At 38.4% G+C, this 22,488-nt stretch overlaps 1 protein-coding gene and 1 long non-coding RNA gene across 3 annotated transcripts in view; one reads left to right on the top strand and one right to left on the bottom strand.

Moving 5' to 3' along the window:
- Positions 1 to 22,488, bottom strand: part of KCNH1 (potassium voltage-gated channel subfamily H member 1) — a 418,239-nt gene that overhangs the window by 264,163 nt on the left and 131,588 nt on the right. The window lies entirely within an intron of this gene.
- Positions 1,759 to 21,134, top strand: LOC138415757 (uncharacterized). The gene is made up of 4 exons (XR_011247397.1): positions 1,759 to 1,948; positions 2,197 to 2,457; positions 18,296 to 18,361; positions 20,208 to 21,134. It is a non-coding gene; the product is annotated as an uncharacterized lncRNA (long non-coding RNA).

Here is a 22,488-nt window from a genome sequence, read left to right as displayed (position 1 = left end):
TCTCCAAACAAGAATACTGGAGTGGGTTGCCATTTCCTTCTCCAGGGGATCTTCCCGACCTGGGGAATGAACCCAGGTCTCCTGTACTGTCTAAGCCGCCAGGGAAGGAGAGAGACAGGGAGGAGATGAGACCAGATATCTGACCTGGAACAGAAAGGGAAGTTCAGCATTCTCATTGCCCTCAGTCATCTTTAACATCCAGTCCCTTGTCCTTCTACTCCATGCTCCCAAAAGTCCACTAACCTTGGATATTTGGGATCAATCCAAAAATTCACTCTTGAGACAAAAATCACACAAACAAGGTGATGGTTCTTACTATAAACTTAGAGTTGCTAATCTCAGTCTAGCCGGAGGCTAAGACTGCCAGGTATAGCTGTTCAGGCTGCATATGTCACAACCCTCTAGGGTACCACTCACACAGACTACCATGAGAATATTGGTGCTTCTAATCTTGCGCTGTATGTAACCAACTATATGCAAAAGCCCTAATCACAGCAGTCATGCTATGTTCATTTGTATTTTCATTGGTCAGCTCCTTCTCTACTATGTTATTACAAGTATTCTCAACTTCCAAACTTAATTCCAAAAGCTAACTCAACTCTTATCTGACCAAGATAATCAAAATTATCAAATACCAACTCCCTCAAATTGCATCTACTCTACCTCAATTATATCTATATCTGAAGCCACATTTGCCTCTTTATTAGAGGCTTAGAGAAAGTCTTTCCTTCCATCCAGGCACAGGATGGTTTTTAGAGATAGAATTTCTCCCCCAGATCTCTACTTTCTCACCACTTAAGCTGAATCCAAGCAAGCTGGCACTCACCTTTACGACCCCAGCTGGACTCACCATATGACTTCTTTCAGATCTACTGATAGCTTTTTCAGTCCTGTAAGAGTCGGACACGACTGAGCGACTGAACTGAACTGATGTCTGATCCCCTGCAGCACGCATCGTTGCTGACAATCATGTCTTTTCTTAAAATTCTCTCCTCGCTGGCTTCTATGACATTCTCCTTTAGTTTTTCTTGTACTTTTCTGGAAACATCTGGTATGTATTCATCCCTTTCTCTCCATTCCCACAGCCCTCATCTTCTCTTGCATGGGTTATTCCAATAGCATCTCAGCTGGTCCCCTGGCTCCCCTTCAGTCTGGCCTCCATAAGGTGAAATTTTACATTCTTTCTAAACTCTAACCTAATCCTATCTCCTCCATGCATGAAACCCTTCAGTGGCTTTCCAGTTTCTACAAGTAAAGTTCAAGTCCCTCAGTATTGGATTCAAGGCCCTCTCTAACCTGGTACCTATCAACCACCTACATCTTCTCTCGTCTTAATTGACCTCTTCTGCCCTCATCTCCAGATATATTGAACTACTTGAAGTTATCTTTATGAGCCACACTTTCTCTTGCCTTCATAACAACGTAAAATACTTTCTCTACCAAAAATGTTCTTCACAGCAACACTGTATTAAATTTATTACTTAATTTTCACATACATAAAAGAACTCTATAAATATACATGTGACTAAAAACAACAAACCACTACCCATACCCATTCTAAGAACTAGAACATGACCAATTCCATCACATCTGCCTATGTGGTTCCTCCCAACCTTTTTCAGAAGTAACCACTATCATAAATTTTAGATTATTTATTCTCCTCCTTTACACTGAGGCAAAATTAATTTTTGCATGTTCATCAAACCATCACCACAATCAAGATAATAAACACATTCATCACCCCAAAAGCTTCCTTTTGTAATCTCCCATCCCACAGCCTTCGTTCTCCACTCATATGCTTTCTCCCAGTATAACTTAGTTCACATTTTCGAGAATTTCTATACGAATGGACTCACACAGTATATACCCTGGCTTCTTTCACTCAGCAAAAATATTCTGAAATTCATCTATGTTGCTGTTTATATCCATAGCTCACTCCTTCGTGTTGGTAAGTAGTATTCTATCGCATGAAAATGCCACAATTTGTTTATGCATGACCTACTGATGAGCTTTTGGACTGTCCAGTTAAATACAAATAAGGCTGCCAGAAAGATTTGTGTTCAGACCTTTATGTGGTCATATGCTGTTTCTACTCCTTGGCAGATGACAGGTGAACAGCTGGGTCATATAACTGGTGTTTTGTTTAACTTTTTAAGAAACTTCCAAAATGACTGTTCTATTTTGCTTTCCTCCCAGTAGTCCAAAGGGCTTGCCTGGTGGCTCAGATGCTAAAGAATCCCCCTGCAATGTGGCAGATCTGGGTTCGACCTTTGCGTCAAGAAGATCTCCTGGAGGAGGGCATGGCAACCCACTCCAGTATTCTTGCCTGGAGAATCCCATGGACAGAGCGGCCTGGTGGGTGCAAAGAGCTGGACAGGACTGAGCAGCAGCAGTCATCTTCGAGAGTTCCGAGTCCTCCACACCCTCATCAACACTTGGTGTGATTAGTCTTTACAGGTGTGTAACGATACATGTTTTTTTTACTTCAGATAAAGTAGTTTTCATCTCTAAAAATTCAATGTGGGTCTTTTTATATTTTTCATGACTCAACTGCTCAGTCTTTATTCATTTCTTAAACATATGGAATACAACTATAATAATTACTTTTAACACTTTATCTGCTGACTTTACCATCTATATAATTTCTGGGTCAGTTTTGATTAACTGAATTTTCTCTTCCTTGTGCATCATATTTTACTATTTCTTTGCATGACTGTCAGTTTTTTTATTTGATGCCAGACATTGTGAATTTACCTCGTTTGAGGCTGGATATTTTTGTATTCCTATAAACATTACTGAGCTTTGTCCTGGGACACCATTAAGTTACCTGGATATACTTTGGACTCTTCAGGTCCTGCTTTTAAGATTTGTTAAGAATGTCCAAAGCACTGTTTATGCTAGGGCTACTATTTTCCCTCTCTCTATTTTCTTTCCTTCCTTCCTTCCTTTCTCCCTCCCTCCTTCCTTCCATAAGTAATAAGTTACTTAGCTTTGCTCGTTCTTGAGCTTTACAAATATAATAAGTGGAACTTATACATTCTCCTGAGTTTTGATTTTAGTTAACATTATATTTTTAACATGCAGTCATGTGATTGCAAATAACTTAAATTTCTTCACTCTTACCAGTGAGCAACATTCCATTGGGTGAATATACCACAATGTATTTTCTGCTTTCCCACTGATGGGGATTTGGGTTGTTTTCAGGTTTTTACTCTTAGAAACAATGCTGCTAAGAACATCCTTGAACATGTCCCTTGGTGCATAAGATTGCAGGGATTCTAGGATTCTAGTAGTAGGACTACTGAATATTATACTCGCCCATCACATTATTGTCACTTGATGTTGTAAACTTTCTTAAATTCTGTGAGCCATTGAGTATGAGTATCTCCCTGTAGACTTACTTCTATTTCTCAATAGAAGTTTACCTATAAGGTAAAACATCATTTTCTATACTGTTAGACCATTTGTGTTTCCTCTTCCAACATCTATTCATGTGTTTTGCCTTTCTCTTATTGTTTGTTTTAAAATAGATATTCTGAGTACTTATATTTCAATAATTACAAGTTTTGCATAGATCTCTCAACTGGCAATTTATCTTTACATTTTCCTCATGCTGTCTTGGAGAAGGCAATGGCACCCTGCTGCACTGGACGGAGGAGCCTGGTAGGCTGCGGTCCATGGGGTTACTAAGAGTCAGACACGACTGAGCGTTTTCACTTGCATGCACTGGAGAAGGAAATGGCAACCCACTCCAGTGTTCTTGCCTGGAGAATCCCAGGGACGGGGGAGCCTGGTGGGCTGCCATCTATGGGGTCGCACAGAATCGGACACGACTGAAGCGACTTAGCAGCAGCAACAGCAGCAGCATAAGAAAGTCTGAGTATCTGTTAAAGATTATCCTCCCATTTAATTTGCCTTCTTTTGTTTCTTCCCGATTCTTACATCACTTCTTCTTTTTCTCTTACTGCACTGGCAAGGATTTCCACTACAGTGTTGACTTGAAGCTATGATGGTGAGGATCATTGTCCTGATTTTGTAAAGAATGCTTTGTAAATGTCCCCATTAGAATGATGTTTTCAGAGGTTTTCAGTACATATTCTCCACCAGATTAAGAATGTTCTCTTCTATTTCTAATATGCTAAGAGTTTTGATCATTAATGGGTGTTGGCTTTTAACAAATTGCCTTTTCTGCATCTTTCATATAATTGCACTGCTTATCTCCATTTATCTATTAGTGTAATGAATTAGGCATAATTTTTCTAATATTAATCCACTGTTACATTCTAGGAACAAAACTGAGTTCTGAAATAATAACTTTTCTGTATAGTACAATATTATATTTACTCTTTTTAGGTCATAAAGTTTACATTCACGTTCGTGAATGAGTTTGGCCTGTAATTTTACCTTCCCACACCACTCTTGTGTGTTTTGGTATTGATTTAACTGGACCTACAGAATAAATTAGGAGGATTCTCCTTTCTCTATTCTCTGAAAAACTCTGAAATAAGACTGAAACAAGTCTGAAGACTATCATGATATATATCTTTAAAATTTAATATCTATAAAAATCTATAAAATCACCAGGTATGGGTGTTTTTCTCTATGAGAAGTTTATTAAATAACACTCATTATTAAAGTTTATAAAACAATTGAGCTTTTCTATATTTTTTATTGAATCCATTTTAAATCCCCCTCCCCCAGAATTTTATTATTTTTTCCCAAATTTTCAAACATAATGTTGTTAAGTCCTCAATTTCCCCCTACTCTTCTCCATATCTCTGTTACCTCTATATACATGCCTTATTTTTTACTTTTTTGTTTGGGAATTCTCTTGTTTTCTGAATTAATCTCAGCAAAGTTTTGTTAATTTTGTGAGTCTCCTCAAAGAACAAACTTTTGACATTGATGATCTTACCTTTGTATTTCTGCTTTCATCTATATCATCTTTCTTCTACTTTTTAAAGGTTTATTCACTTGTTTTTCACTATCTTGAGTGCTTCTTTCATTATTTTTTAATCTTCCTTCTTTACTAAAAGAAGCATTTTACATTTCAGATTACCATGTAAGTAAGAGCTTTGTCTCAAAAGTTTAGATACATAATAGGTTTATAATTTTATAGGCCTAAATATTTTCTGATCTCCATGTTGGTTCATCTGTAACCAATAAGTTATTCAGAGCACTGTGTATTTGAACCAGCTCACATGGGCTCAATTGAGCAACTGTCTGACTTTGAGGAAGTCTGAGAGCTAGTTGTTAAAACACAGACAGTATGAAAAATAAAATTTTATGAAATAATATGCATGTAATAAACACTCAAAAGTCATTACTTTTGATGTTATTCCACTTCACTACTGTCCATGCTCTCAAGGTTCTTTACTTTTACTGTGTCAAGATCATGAAAATATTATATGATGATGCACTACTCTGCATTTCTTCCCAGATGACACTCGGTGCTCTTGTGTTCATAACTGCAAATTGGCTATGGAGGAAATATTTATACATGGATATTAGTAAACAAATTAGGGTATTTTTCCTTTTGGATGATGAAGTGTTAATAAATTAAACATTCTTATATCTATTTTCTAATATATTATTTTATAGCCTGAGGAAACTTTAAATATGCTACATACTCTCCTACTAAAGCCCTCCCCCCTCCAAAGTGGGGAAATGTAACAAAACTGTTAGGTACATAGAAATAAAAACAGCAGATTAGACAAAATGAGGTGACGGGAGAACCTCCAACCTCCAAACACAAAGAATGTTCCAAAAGAAGGAACAAGATAAAGCCCCAGAAGTAGAATTAAGTGGAGTGGGAATAGGCAATCTATCTTAGAAAATATTCAAGGTACTGATTATAAAAATGATCAAAGGAATGGGGAGAAGAATGAATGAAAAGAGAAGTTTAACAATAAAAGATAAGGAAGAACCAAAGAGAGGTGAGGAATGCAATAAATGAAATGAAAAATACACAGGAAGGAATCAACAGTAAGTTACATGATACAGAGGAATGATCAGTGAGTTGGAAGACAGAGTACTAGAAAACACTAAGCTGGACAGACAAAAAAGGTTTTTAAAAATGGGGACAGTTTAAGAGACCTCTGGGACAACATCAGGCGTACTAGCATTCACATTATAGGGGTCCCAGTAGGACAAGAGAGAGAGAAAGGGGCAAAGAGCATTTTTGAAGACATAACAGCTAAAAAGTTTACAAATCTAAGAAAGGAAACAGACATTCAGGACTAGGAAGCATAGAAAGTCCCAAACAGGATCAACCAAAAAATGACCTCACCAAGACATAGTGTAATTAAAATGGGGAAAATTAAAGAGAAAATAAGAAGGAGCAAGGGGAAAGCAGCAAATTTTGTACAAGAGGACTTCCATAAGGCTACAGGCTGACTTAGTAAAAATTCTGCCAGTCAGAAGGGAGTGGCGTGATATATTTAAAGTGGCAAGGATGTGAAGAAAAGGAAACTCTCATACACTGCTGGTGGGAATGTAAATTGGTGCAGCCTCTGTGGAAAACAGTATAGAGCTTCCTCAAAAAAACTAAAAATAGAACTACCCTATGATGCAGCAATTCCACTCCTGGGTATACATCTGAAGAAAACAAACTTTTAAAAAATGCTATATACTGAGAGAAATGGTGGGATTAGCGTCCATCCAATCTATTACTGGGTTTAACAAATAGATGTGATAAGCAGCATGAAGTAGTTCACATTCAGGATCAAGGGAAGGCACAGATAAAACCTGCTGGTCTCTAAAAATCCACCCAGGTGTGAAGTGGTACCTCATTGTGGTTTTGATTTGCATTTCTCTAATAATGAGTGATGTTGAGCATCTTTTCATGTGTTTGTTAGCCATCCGTATGTCTTCTTTGGAGAAATGTCTATTTAGTTCTTTGGCCCATTTTTTGATTGGGTCGTTTATTTTTCTGGAATTGAGCTGCATAAGTTGCTTGTATATTTTTGAGATTAGTTGTTTGTCAGTTGCTTCATTTGCTATTATTTTCTCCCATTCAGAAGGCTGTCTTTTCACCTTGCTTATAGTTTCCTTTGTTGTGCAGAAGCTTTTAATTTTAATTAGATCCCATTTGTTTATTTTTGCTTTTATTTCCAGAATTCTGGGAGGTGGATCATAGAGGATCCTGCTGTGATTTATGTCTGAGAGTGTTTTGCCTATGTTCTCCTCTAGGAGTTTTATAGTTTCTGATCTTACATTTAGATCTTTAATCCATTTTGAGTTTATTTTTGTGTACGGTGTTAGAAAGTGATCTAGTTTCTGCGATCCAAAAATCTGCAAGCAATAAATGCTGGAGGGGGTGTGGAGAAAAGGGAACCCTCCTACACTGTTGGTGGGAATGCAAACTAGTACAGCCACTATGGAGAACAGTGTTGAGATTCCTTAAAAAATTGCAAATAGAACTACCTTATGACCCAGCAATCCCACTGCTGGGCATACACACCGAGGAAACCAGAATTGAAAGAGACACATGTACCCCAATGTTCATCGCAGCACTGTTTATAATAGCCAGGACATGGAAACAACCTAGATGTCCATCAGCAGATGAATGGATAAGAAAGCTGTGGTACATATACACAATGGAGTATTACTCAGCCATTAAAAAGAATTCATTTGAATCAGTTCTGATGAGATGGATGAAACTGGAGCCGATTATACAGAGTGAAGTAAGCCAGAAAGAAAAACACCAATACAGTATACTAACACATATATATGGAATTTAGGAAGATGGCAATGACGACCCTGTATGCAAGACAGGGAAAGGGACACAGATGTGTATAACGGACTTTTGGACTCAGAGGGAGAGGGAGAGGGTGGGATGATTTGGGAGAATGACATTCTAACATGTATACTATCATGTGAATTGAATCGCCAGTCTATGTCTGACGCAGGATGCAGCATGCTTGGGGCTGGTGCATGGGGATGACCCAGAAAGATGTTATGGGGAGGGAGGTGGGAGGGGGGTTCATGTTTGGGAATGCATGTAAGAATTAAAGATTTTAAAATTTAAAAAATAAAAAACTAAAATAAAAAAAAAAATTAAAAAAAATAAATAAATAAAAATCCACCCAGGTGCAAAGTCAAATGACCTTACGTAGGCTGTCTAAGTTCTATATATGCACATGGATGCATGCTCCCTACCCAATCATAAAGCATTTTTTCCCCACTATTTTTCCCAAAACACCACCTATCAAATTTTAATAATATCATACATTTGAATAGTGCTTGATTGATAACCAAGTATTTTTATATACAGTATCTCTTAACACTAGTGAAGACTCCATGAGGTAGGTATTATCAGCTAGAAGATTGCCTCTCATACCGTGTCTAAGATGCGCAGACCAGATTGTTTCCTTGTAGCTTTTGTCAATTTAGACTCCAATTCTAACCCGCTCCACCACTGTAATTTCAGACTAAGGAGTTTTAATCTTTTTGTCGGTCCTCATCTGGAAACCTCTCCATCTCTTTAATGATTTTCAGTTGCCTTAAAGTTATTTTTTTAAAGGCTTATTTATACACTGGGAGAAAAGAAAAGATAAAACCCTGCTTTTAACAAAGAAGCCGTCAAAATTGGCATGCTGGTTTGTTTTGTGATGAAGACTCATTGTAAGAGGCAGTAAAATGAGAAATTGATTTTTAAAATTCTTTTCTCGCTGAAGTAGAAAATTATTATTAGGGTAACAGTCATTTCAGTTACAGAACACAATGAAATTGAGTTTGCTTCATCAGGAAAGGTCTACATCTGCCGGGCAACTGTGCATTAAAGTCAGAGGGCCAAGTGCAAGGGCATTCACAGCGGTAATGAAGCCAGGTGGTTCTTCAAGCAACAATAAACTTCAGCCTAAAATCTTAAAGAAAATCTCTAGGGCAAACCCCCTCTACAGTCTTGCTACTGACTTTTGTCTCATCTTTCTCCTTCTGTGCATGTGTGTGTGCTCAGTCACTTCCGTCACGTCTGACTCTGTATGACCCCATGGACTGCACTCCGCCGGTTCCTGAGTTCATGGGATTCTCCAGGCAGGAATACTGGAGTGGGTTGCCTCTCTCACTGCTAAATATCTCAAAATAACATTTAAACAGGTCGCCTGCCCCTCATCTACCTAGTCCTTTACGCTTCGACATCTGGCCTCCATCAGCGACTTGATCTTCCCTCTTACATGTCACCGTGATGCCTAATCTTCAACTTTAGTGACGTCCGCATGTTCTAGCATCCACATGCATATGGTTCCCACGTCTCTCCTTTAGCCCAACTTCTCTCCAAACTTACGTGCATTCACTTCATCCTGACCTATGGACAGCTCCACCTGGAACTGATTTCAGGTGGCACTTCAAACTCAATATATACAACAGAGAAATAACGTTAACTGAATATATTTATTTCATGTGCATGCTCAATAACATTAAAAAAATGGAATTATTTTCTTTACCTGTGGCTCTTGGACCTAGCATCTCCTAGTTACTCCTTTTCTGTTAACCACTATCTATTGAGACAGAGATTCATTGTCAACAGAGATTCTCTTCTCTCTCTCAACCCCATACCCTAATCAACCACCAAACCACTTCCACTGAACCTATAAAACAAAACTCCTATCCCTTCATTTATCCCTTCTTTTCTATTCAAATTTAAATATGTCCAATATTGTTAGGTCATTACTTTTCCTCAGAGTGCCATATTTGTTTGACAATTTTATTTTGACAATTCAATAGCAAGAGTAATGAAAATTTTTAAGGTAAAACAAAGTTAACTTCCCTTTCACATAGGTCCAGGATACATAATTTTATACAATTTTAACTATAGCCCAAATTTAATTTCAAAGCCTGTTTTGATTACAGGAATACCACTCATATTATCCATGTCAGTCTTTGTAGCTATCTTTAAATGAAAACATTAATCCAAATGACATATTAAACATTTCACTATTATGAGACTCTTCTGTTGTTTCCAGTGTTACATGTCAGAGATAATGCTGCAAAGACTATTCCCCACACATGGTGTTTTTTTCCTTCCCTTGAATTATTTTCAGTGAATATTTTTAAGACCAAATTAAGCCCAAAAGTTGACATTAATATTATTTTTCCTAGCCATCTATTACTATATTATTTTCTCAAAGGTTCGTAACCATTTTCAAAGTATGAGTTTGTTAGTTTAACCACGCCGTCTCAAGAAAGAGCACTATTTTGGGTTAAGTGTGTCAACTGACGACTGGTAAATGTATAAGGTTGTGCAACCATCATCACAATGCCACTTTACTACATTTCTCAAAAGTGAAAGTGAAAGTCATTCAATCGTGTCTGACTCTTTGCAACCCCATGGACTGTGGCCCACCAGGCTCCTCTGTCCATGGAACTCTCCAGGCCAGAATACTGGAGTGGGCACAGTTCCCTTCTCCAGGGGATCTTCCCAACTCAGGGATCGAACCCAAGTCTCCCACATTGAGGGCAGATTCTTTACCATCTATACTTTACTAGTACATTTCTAGTATCCTCCAAATTCTTGTTAGTTCATCAGCTGAACATTTGGGTTGTTTCCAGGTTTTCAGTCATTATTAAAAATGTTGTTAGGAACACTTGCAAATATGTCTTTGTGTGAACATAAGCTTTCACATATCCAGGAGTGAAATTTCTCAGTGTGTAGCAAATTTATATTTAATTTTTTAGAAATTGCCCAAATACTTAACTCAGTCTTAAAAAATATTCACTGGAAATAATTCAAAGGAAGGAAAAAACACCATGTATGGGGAATATTCTTTGCAGCATTATCTCTAACATATAACACTGGAAACAATAAGAGACTCAATTTTGAGTCAGTGCTAATGAGGTGGGTGAACCTAGAGCCTGTTATACAGAGTGAACTAAGACAGAAAGAGAAATCAAATATCATATTTTAATGAATATATATGGAATCTAGAAAGATGGTACTGATGAGCCTATTTGCAGGGCAACAGTGGAGATGCAGACAGAACAGACCTGTGGGCACAGTGGGGGAAGGAGAGGGCGGGGCGAATTGAGAGAGCAGCATAGAAACTCATCCTCTGTTATGTCACTAAGTCGTGTCTGACTCTCTGCAACCCCATGGACTCGCAGCACGCCCGGCTTCCCTATCTTTCACTGTCTCCCAAAGTTTGCTCAAACTCATGTCTATTGAGTCAGTGATGCCATCCAACCATCTCACCCTCTGGCGCCCCTTTTCCTCCAGCCCTCAATCATTCCCATCATCAGGGTCTTACCATATGTAAAATAGACAGCCAGTGGGAAATTGCTGTGTGATGGAGGGAGCTCAAACCAGTGTTCTGTCACAACCTAGATGGGTGGGATCGGGTGGGAGGTGGGAGGGAGGTTTAAGTGGGAGGAAACGTATGTATACCTATGGCTGATTCATGCAGATGTATGGCAGAAACCAACACAATATTGTGAAGCAATTATCCTCTGATTAAAAATGAATAAAGTTTTAAAAAATCTTTTGCCAAGTTTTAACCAGATTGTTTAATTGACTGTTTAACTGAATTGTAAGAGTTCTTTATATATCCTAGGTACAAGTACTTTTTTGGTTATATGCTCTTCAAATATTTCTTTAAGTATGTGACTTGTAGTTTCTTAATGGTGTCTTTTGAAACACAAGTATTTTTAGGTTTGATAAATTTATCTGTTTTTTTCCTATGTGTTGTATTTTTTATATTGTATCTAAGAATTCTTTGCCTAACTCAAGGTGGCAAAGATTTTATCCCATGTTTTCTTCTAGAACTTGTATACCTTTAGCTCTTACATTTAGAGCTATCATTTATTTTGAGTTAATTTTGGTGTATGGTGTGAGGAAAGGATAAGGATACCTGATTGCTTCAGCAACATCTGGGGAAAAGATTACCCTTTCCCCCAGTGAATTGTTTCAGCATCTTTGTTGAAAAACAGGTAAACATAAATGTAAAGGTTTATTTCTAGATTCCCAATTCTATTCCATTAATCCATATGTTTAAGTGAAGTGAATGTGAAAGTCGCTCAGTCATGTCTGACTCTTTGTGTCCCTATGGACTGTATAATCCATGGAATTTTCCAGGCCAGAATACTGGAGTGGGTACCCTTTCCCTTCTCCAGGGGATCTTCCCAACCCAGGGATCAAAGCCAGGTCTCCTGCATTGCAGGAGGATTCTTTACCAGCTGAGCCACAAGGAAAGCCCAAGAATACTGGAGTGGGTAGCCTATCCCTTCTTCAGCAGATATTCCCAACCCAGGGATTGAACTGGGGCCTCCTGTATTGCAGGCAAATTCTTTACCAACTGACCTATGAGAGAAGCCTATATTTCTATCCTTGTGCTAATTCCATGCTTTGTTGATGACCATGGCATTATAGTAAATTCTTAAATATATTAGTGTAAGTCATCCAACTTTTATTCTTTTTGATATTATTGTAAATAAAGTTGTTTTCCTAATTTCATTTTTAGGATTTTTTGTTGCTAATATATAAGAATGGAATTGATTTTTACATATTCATTTTGTTATCTTGTTAAACCTGTTTATTAGTTTTGGTAATTTGTTGATTCTTTGCTGTTCTACAAAATGAATCATTTCATCTACAGATAAAGATAACTACTTTATCTCCGATCTGAATGCCTTTAACTTCCTTCCTTCAGCCTCTCTCTCCTTCTTTCCTTTCTTCCTGCCTTCCTTTCTTTGTTCCTTCCTATCCTCCTTCCTTCCTCTGTTTGCTTCCTCCACATCTTAGGGATAAAGCATCGAGTTTCTCACCATATGGTGCTAACTGTGGGCATTTCACAGGTGCTCTTTACCTTGTTGAGGGAGTACCTTTCTATGGCTGGTGTGTTGAGAGTTTTATCATGGGTGGGTGTTGGATTTCTTTAATGCTTTATTTACATCTATTAAGATGATCGTGTTGCCTCTGTACATTATTAATGTGGTATATTACAATAATTACATTAATGCTTGGATGTCAAAACAGCATGCATTCCTGGCATAAGTTCCTTTTGGTCATGGTGAATAATTATTTTTACATGTGGCCAGACTTGGTGTGCTAGTGTTTCACTGAGGAATTTTTATTTATGTTCATAAGAGATATTGGTCTGTGGTTTTCTTATATCTTCCATTGTCTTTGTTATTATTAAAGTACTACTAGTTTCATAGATAAAATGGTCTCTATTCCATTTGAAGTGTTTCCCTCTTCTCTTTTTAAGGGTTTTGTGCCATTATTGCCATACATATCACATCTATATATGTTATACAAATAGTCAACAATACATAATTATAAGGGCTTCCCTGGTGGCTCAGATGGTAAAGAATCTGCCTGCAATGCAGAAGACCTGAGTTCAATCCCTAGATTGAGAGGATCCCCTAAAGAAGGAAATGGCAACCCATTCCAGTATTCTTGCCTGGGTAATCCCACGGACAGAGGAGCCTGTGGGCTACAGTCCATGAGGTTGCAAAGAGTCAGACATGACTGAGCGACTAACACACACACAAACACATGATTATAACTTTCAATATTATGTCTTTTAAGGAAGCTAGAAGAAATAATAAAGAGATGCCTTTAATAGTCTTTAGAATACATATATTTACCATTCTGACATCCTTCTTTTCTTCCTAGGAGTTCAAGTTAAATCTAATGCCATTTCCTTTCATTCTGAAGGATTTCATTTAATATATCTTATAAAGCATGTCTGCTAGCAACCAATTCTTCCATTCTTTGTTCACTGAAAATGTTTTCATTTCACTTTCATTTGCAAAGGATAGTTTCGATGTATATAGGATTCTTGGTTGAATGTGGTTCAATAGAATTTTGCTTTTGTTTTTAATTTTATCACTTTGAATAAATCATTTCATTGTTTTCAGGCCTCGATTGTTTCAGATGAGAAGTAGGCCTTTAATTATATCAATAAGCCCATTAGCAACTTTCTCTTGCAGCCTTCATGATTTCCATTTGTCTTTTACTACATAAATTTTTCATCATTCTTTTTTCTCTTTGTTCAGATTAAATCATTTCTATCAACCTATCTTCAAATTCACTTATTGTTTCTTCTTAAATCTGTTATTTATTCCCTATAGTGAGTTTTTAATTTCAATTACTATATATTTTAACTCCAGAATTCTAATTTAGTTCTATTTTATAGCTTCTGGCTCCTATTTTGTTGAATTATTTCTTTCAGATTCTCCTTGAATTCTTTAAATAGTTTCATTTAGCTCTTTGAATTTGCATGTAACTTCTTTGAAGTCTTGGTTTGCTAAACCCATATCTGAGGATGCTGGGAGGCAGTTTCTGTTGACAACTTTTATTTCCTGAGTATGGGAAACATTTTGCTGTTTCTTTGTGTGCTTCATCATATTTTGTTGAAAACTGCACATTATAGAGACTAAAACCATAAAATCATAGCAACTCTGGATACTGATTTTCCTCCCTTGAAGGTTACTGTTGCTCGTTTGTACCTTGCCTTAGGGAAATCTGCGCATTCTGTCTCCCTCATGGTGTGGAGTTATGTTGCCTCTGCTGAGTTGTATTTTTTTTTAACTATTATTATCATTTTTATTATTAAGACTGGATTCTTAGGAATCACTCCTGCATCTACATAGCTTGGCAGTCAGTCAGTGATCGGATAGAGGATGTGATCAAGCACCTGAAGCCCATATGGTTTCCATCCTCTGCCAATGAGTATACATCTAGGAGGGAAGTCCATTCGAAGTTCAAGCTATTGCAAATCTGCCTAGTATTTTGCTTGCTGTTAGACCTTTATTGTCTCCTCTGCTCGCGCAGACAACCTCAAGATTATCCAGGAGTATGTGGATAGTTTGGGCACTCTCTGGTCTTTCTTGCATGCTTATCCCAAGTGCAACTTCAAACTACCAGAGATGGGGGACTTTCCCACTCACCCTACCCCTGAGATCACCACTTCCATGAAAATCCTGGAAGGTGTGGGCATCAACAGTTAATCCAATTAAGGGAATCCCCTTTGTGGCAGCACAGTTGTGGGTCCTAAACATTCTGCCTTGCCCTGGCAGAAGCACGACACAGCAGAGCTGTAGGGGACAGGACATTAGAGGAGCCCCAGGTTAAAAGGCCATAAACTGCCACCGCTTTTACCTGAAGTTCTGTGGGATTTTAATTATAAATGTTTCTCAGATTATTGTATAACTTAGCCTAATTTCCAGAGCACTGAAATTGTTATTTTTGCCAATTTTGTCAATTTTAGGGTTACCTTATAGGAAGAGGATTGGCCCACCTCCTCATTCAGCCTTGCTGTTGTGCTCTGTCATGTCCAACTCTTGGCGACCCCATGGACTGCAGTCTGCCAGGCTCCTCTGTCCCTGGGATTCTCTAGGCAAGAATACCAGAGTGGGTATGGCCCTGTTATCAGTGCCCTCCTCCAGGGGATCTTCCCAACCCAGGGATCAAACCCAGGTCTCCTGCGTTGCAGGCAGATTCTTTACTGTCTGAGCCACTGGAGAAGCCCCATTCAGCCTTATGTAGCCCATATTTTTTATTTCTCATTATTGTTTCATTTAGCATTTTTAATTATTATAAAGGTTGAACTTTTTTATTTATTTGCATTTCCCACTGAGTGAATTTTCCACTCTCCTATTTTGCTCCTACTTATCTTTCTCATCTCTATAAACTATTATTATAACTCTTAAATCTTTGCTTATATATTTGATACATTAACCTCAATTATTATTCTCATATTATCTTTATAATTTTCCTCAGAAGCTTTTTATTTCAAACTTCAGAGTGTTTGCTGGTGCTTTAAACCTGAGGATGTTCCCCAGTTACACTCTACTAAAACCAGTTTTAGTGGCTTCGTAATTAATCCTTTAATCTTTCACCTCCAATCACAAGTCTATACAGTACTTTTATTATACAAACAAGACATTCATTAAGTGTTTAATGAATTAAATTTTTTGCAACAGGAAATTAAAATTAATGGGGGCAAAATTAATTAGTGAAATCCAAATTAAAGCATATAATTCAGTTTTGTTATGTTTATGCACTATCCTTAGCATCTCAAAAACAGTATCAAGATATTCTGGCAGAATAATAAATGAAGACATCTGTAATTTGGCAACACCATTAACATACCAAAAAATGTCAAATTATTTCAGGAATTTGTGACCAAATATGCTCTGTCCACCTCGTCATCTCAGTTTCCTTTGAAGTGGCTTCCTTCATGGTTGGCAAGCTTTAGTCCAGGCTTCATCTGAAATAGTTGCTGAGTGAATACAACCTGAAACTGGTAGCTGAGCTGTTCAAGGAATATGGGCTCAAACGGAAACTTGATCACCAGATGCAGGTCAAGGCAGCCATAGTAGAGAGGACTAGTGGGGCCTGTCAGCCAGGGAAGACCACCTTTGATGATGAGTGCTGAAAAGGATCTTCACACTGATAACAGGGCTTGCTGCCTGAAGTAATCATCCCTTCATTAACTTACCCTATCATTGGATTTCCAGACGGCATGCCGCTGACAGCCCGATATCCCTACCCTCTAATGCTCTATCAGGAAGCTATCCACCCAGGAAGCTGTTGGGGTAAATGTCTCATAAACATATGTATACTGGTGAAAGATGGCATAGACATGGCATACACTAACTAACAGGTGGGTCAGCAGAAAGCCCACAGAAAAGAAAGAAAAATGAACAGTTTTATGATATTATCTCGGCTGAAAGAGATTCTGTTTCAGCTGAACTAACTGGTCATGAAAAAAGTATAAGCAAGAATAGGCAGAAAGAGTCCATCCACTTCTCTACTCTAATCCTAGGCTCTGCATCGGGAGATGGCACCTGATATTCACTGAGAAGCAACAACGTAAGAAACTACAGAACAGGCATCATGATGTATTAGGCAACAGGCATGTGTGTGTATAGGCATGCGTCATCTATATATCTTGTCACCTATATATACGTGTGTGTGTGTATGTGTGTGTGTGTGTGTGTGTGTGTGTGTGTGTGTATGCTTCCCTTGTGGCTCAGACAGTAAAGAATCTGCCTGCAATGCAGGAGACCCAGATTTGATCCCTGGGATGGGAAGATCCCCTGGAGAAAGAAATGACAATCTACTCCAGTATTCTTGCCTGGAGAATTCCATGGGCAGAGGAGTCTGGTTAGCTACAGTCCATGGGGTTGCAAAGAGTTGGACATGACTGAGCAACTATGCTTACTTATATACATAAACATATATATATATATATAGATGACAAGGCATATATTGCCAACTGAATTTTACATATAAAGACAAGGAGGCTTAGTTATAACTGTTATTCTGGTCATCTAGCTCCAAGGCCTATGTATTTCCACTATGACAATTTTTGTAAATCTTTATTAGGTATTTTTAAACTGCAAAAAGGGTTTCAATAATGCCCCATTGTTAGAACTTTTATATCTCTCTAATCCTTTGGCATTCAGGAACAATTTTTTTATGAATGTGGTAACATGTGCTAAAGTCATTCAGATAAGGTCACTCAAGTTCTTTCCCAGTCCAAGTAGACTGTTTATAGCATAGTTAGGCCAGATGGGAACAGGCAGAGAATCTAACCCAGGTCTTAATCTACACATCGACCATGCTGGACTGATATGTGGGGAACTGATTGCTGAAAAGAAAGCTGAGCATGAGGTATGATTGCTACAGGAACTACGTCTAGTCCAAGGGACTCCTCAGCCCGTAAATGAGTCATGAAAGAAACTGATAAAATGAATCATCTGTTATCACCCCATGGCTATATAAAGAAAATCACCACCCCGAAAAAAGAAGAGCCACTGTTTGTTTGGCTTTCTTAATGATTCCAGTGAATTTGTGACTGTTTCAGGAGAAGGAGATGACAGAGGATGAGATGGTTGGATGGCATCACTGATTCTATGGACATGAGTTTGAGCAAGCTCTGGAAGTTGGTGATGGACAGGGAAGCCTGGCATGCTGCAGTCCATGGGGTTGCAAAGAGTTGGACACGACTGAGCAACTGAACTGAACTGAACTGTGACTATTTCAAGTGATTTAGGTTATTAACATAGGGGAAATTTTTCAATATAAAAATCTCTTGGTTGGCTAGCTATAAATCCTATCTCAACAAGGAGTGACATAACCTTAAATCAGGTTCTCCTTCTTTGTAAATACATTCAAATTGCCCAAAGTCCATCAACACTGTCAAAGTGAAGCAGAAATGGGGCCAGAATCTCAGTGACTCAGGCAGAATTTCCTGAGAAATGTCCTAAGTTTTCTTTTTTTTTTTTTTGTCCCAAATCAGAATCATTTCCTTTATATCAACTGCCTTCATTTCCTGCTTTGTTCTAGATGGGAAGAATGGGGACAGAGCGAGAAGCTAAAATGTTCAAGGTTTGATGAGGAGCGAGGGCAAAGGTAAATCCATACCAGTGAACACACACTTATGTGAATGTAATACGTAGTTTGAGGAGAAACTGTAGTCTGAAAGATGTCCAAAACTACATACCATATCAATCACAAGAAGCAGCTCAGGAACCAGCCAGGCAAGAATCAGAAAACTGTCTAGAAGTCAAGAAACCTGATCCTTAGTCCCATCAGCAACAAGGCTTTTGAACAAGTCAATCGCTCCTGACCCCTGGCTTCCTTTTTCATAAAATTTTCAACATCCACAAAAGGATGTTAAAAATAAAATTAAATACCAGATAGGAAAAGGATGTGAAAAGTAATAAAAGATTTATTACTTCAAGAGAGGCTGAGAATTGTTTGAAAATTCAGATGACCCTAAAATAAACTAACCACCGTAACACAAGCCAGCACCGTTGCAATAAGCCACCACCTGGGAAATTCATCTCCTGATAGTGGGATAAATATTTAGGAATAACACATTTGAAAGTGTTGCCCCAAGACATAATAAATGGTCATGATGATTAATTTGGGGAATGAGAACTGTGAATTGGATTCTGTGAGAACAGAGACTATAAGCACTTGATACAAATATTTCTGTTTAATAGACGAGGCTCAGCAGGGGAGCGATGCCCATGCTTTAGCGGAGTGCAAAACCAGAATCTTACTCTAGGATCAAAACAAAATAAAATAGGAGCTATGCTTTATGTTGTGCTGTCTGCTTGAGATTAGACTTGACAACATTCAATAAAGCAAGTAGATTTCCTTCCTGGAACGGCAGTGCTTCCCCGACTGGCTGTGTGTGTCTCTACCCGGCCTTGCAGAGGGATATGCTTAGTAGGATGAACAAAAAAGGTGGTCAATGTATCTCCTTAGGTTTTTGCAACAACCAGGGAAAATGCAGAATAAATGTAGCAAGGTGTCCGACAGAAAATATAACTAGGGAGCTCTGTTTTGTTTTCTTTTTTCTTTTTGACAAAAAGAGTGCTACTGTCATGCGTTTTAGATTGCTTTCCCAGGAAAGGAGTTGGCCAAACGGCGCCGGTTGCACATCCTCTTTATGTGTTCCTGGGATCCTGGACCAGCCCACCAGTGGTAAAAGAAAGGAGGGGAAAGCTTTGGGTTTTTCAATGCATCCTCCCGGAATGAGGGTCATACTCTGTTACTGTGTTCAGGATTCTTAGCGCTGTGAACTTGTGTTGTGACTGAAATCTATGGCAGACTTTCAATGCACTTATGAAGCAAAAAAAAAAAACAAAAGTAAAAGACAGCAAACACTAATTTTATAACAGTAACGGATGTCAAAACGAATTTGTGAACTTCATTATAGCCATGAGCTGATATTTGCTCCCCAGCTGCATATATACAAACAAACCAAATATTAGAGTCTATCCATTTAGATACTTATATATTGGGTTGACTCTGACATCTATGTAGCCAGCCACCACAAGGGCATGTCCTCCAAAATACCGAGTGAACAGAGCCACATACCTCATGTCCCCTGGTGCCTACTGAAATCAGGCTATCAATAAACATTCGCTTTGATATGGAAGAAAAACAATGAAAAAAATGCAAGGCAACTATCATCTAGAGCATCTTACATACAGCACTTCCAGAAATTGGAAACAGTCAAACTTATCAAATGCTATGAAAACCATCAGGTTACTAGAATAATCTACAGATGTCAGATACCTATGCCTGGACCAAACTCCACCCTTCCTGAAAAATCTTTGGTAATTACCTGAAGAGTCACTTACATTGTTTTCCACTCTTACATTTCAGCTGTTTGGCTTTTATAAGGGACCCTTTGTAACCAACTTAATTTATGTTTAAAGTTTCTAAGTGCTTTCTCTTCCAGGTCCCTACTATTTCTTCTGTGCACTGTGGAAAGCTGCTGTGTTATGAACACATGGCCCTGCTCTGTCTATCCAGCTGCCTGGGAAAATACTCAGCTCATCTATATTTAATGTGTCTTTCCTGCTGATCCTTCAGGGTGCAAATCTCCCCCACCACATCTAATAAGCATGATGGATTATATTCAATTTAGCTAATGCCAGCCTATAACTAATTACAGCAGCATCCTCAAAGCAGGCTGGAGTTAGAGCCTTGTCAAAGTGCGCTTTATAAACAGGGTGTTTCTGGGGATTTACACAGCAAGTATGGGTGAATTCAATGGTACATATGAAAAGAGTATAATGACTATACTACCAACACTAGGAGCTTTGAGTCCGAACTAGTAAGGGAGGCAGGACCGTGGATCCTTGGAGAAAATGAAGAATGAATATTGCATTATCCAGAGGGATCAGCTGGACATTTACTCCTGTCACGCTAAGTGTTATGCCAGGGAAATCTAGAAGCCAGAAGGCTGCTCACAAGTGGAAAAAAAAACCACACAAGAATATCAACAAGCTACTGTTTCACCATTTCAAGTGTGACTCTGGACATTAGGTACCCCTTTAGGAAGATGGGGTGGCAGCAGACTTTGCTGGAAAGAACACTGACTCAGTAGTCAAAGACAAATGTGATTTCCAAACCCGGCTCCACTCCTAGGGGCTCTATGAGAGACTAAGTTACTTAGCCTTTATAAGCCTTGGTTTCCTCAATAGCAAAACAGAAATAACCACAACCACCCTGTACAACTGGAAGGGTTCAGAGTGATACAGCTTATGCAGCACTGGCCCAGCACCGAACACATACTAGGAACTCAATAAGTGATGCCTGTGGATGGCTCCAAGATCAACATTCCATCCATTTCAATAAAAAGAATCATTTTTTAAATTTAAAGTTATTTATTTTAATTGGAGGCTAATCACTTTACAATATTGTATGTATGGTCTTGCCATACATCAACATGAATCTGCCATGGGTGTACACGTGTTCCCCATCCTGAACCCCCCCTCCCACCTCCCTCCCCGTACCATCCCTCTGGTTTATCCCAGTGCACCAGTCCCGAGCATCCTGTATCCTGCATCAAACCTGGACTGGCGATTTGTTTCTTATATGATATTATATATGTTTCAATGCCATTCTCCCAAATCATCCCCCCCTTGCCCTCTCCCACAGAGTCCAAAAGCCTGTTCTATACATCTGTGTCTCTTTTGCTGTCTCACATACAGGGTTATCGTTACCATCTTTCTAAATTCCATATATATGCATTAGTATACTGTATTGGTGTTTTTCCTTCTGGCTTACTTCACTGTGTATAATAGGCTCCAGTTTCATCCACCTCATTAGATCTGATTCCAATGTATTCTTTTTAACGGCTGAGTAATACTCCATTGTGTCTATGTACCACAGCTTTCTTATCCATTCATCTGCTGATGGACATCTAGGTTGCTTCCATGTCCTGGCTACTATAAACAGTGCTGCGATGAACACTGGGGTATACATGTCTCTTTCAATTCTGGTTTCCTCGGTGTGTATGCCCAGAAGTGGGACTGCTGGGTCACAAGGTAGTTCTATTTCCAATTTTTTAAGGAATCTCCACACTGTTCTCCATAGTAGCTGTACTAGTTTGCATTCCCACCAACGGTGTAAGAGGGTTCCCTTTTCTCCACACCCTCTCCAGCATTTATTGCTTGTAGACTTTTGGATCGCAGACATTCTGACTGGCGTGAAATGGTACCTCATTGTGGTTTTGATTTGCATTTCTCTGATAATGAATGATGTTGAGCATCTTTTCATGTGTTTGTTAGCCATCTGTATGTCTTCTTTGGAGAAATGTCTATTTAGTTCTTTGGCTCATTTTTTGACTGGGTCATTTATTTTTCTGGAATTGAGCTGCAGGAGTTGCTTGTATATTTTTGAGATTAGTTGTCAGTTGCTTCATTTGCTATTATTTTCTCCCATTCTGAAGGCTATCTTTTCACCTTGCTTATAGCTTCCTTTGTTGTGCAGGAGCTTTTAATTTTAATTAGGTCCCATTTGTTTATTTTTACTTTCATTTCCAATATTCTGGGAGGTGGGTCATAGAGGATCCTGCTGTGATTTATGTCGGACAGTGTTTTGCCTATGTTCTCCTCTAGGAGTTTTATAGTTTCTGGTCTTACATTTAGATCTTTAATCCATTTTGAGTTTATTTTTGTGTATGGTGTTAGAAAGTGTTCTAGTTTCATTCTTTTACAAGTGGTTGACCAGTT

This window comes from Ovis canadensis, chromosome 12, assembly GCF_042477335.2.
Source record: "Ovis canadensis isolate MfBH-ARS-UI-01 breed Bighorn chromosome 12, ARS-UI_OviCan_v2, whole genome shotgun sequence".
Classification (NCBI taxonomy): domain Eukaryota; kingdom Metazoa; phylum Chordata; class Mammalia; order Artiodactyla; family Bovidae; genus Ovis; species Ovis canadensis.
Note: the sequence above shows the minus strand (reverse complement) of the source record. Positions and strands in the feature narration are given on the sequence as shown.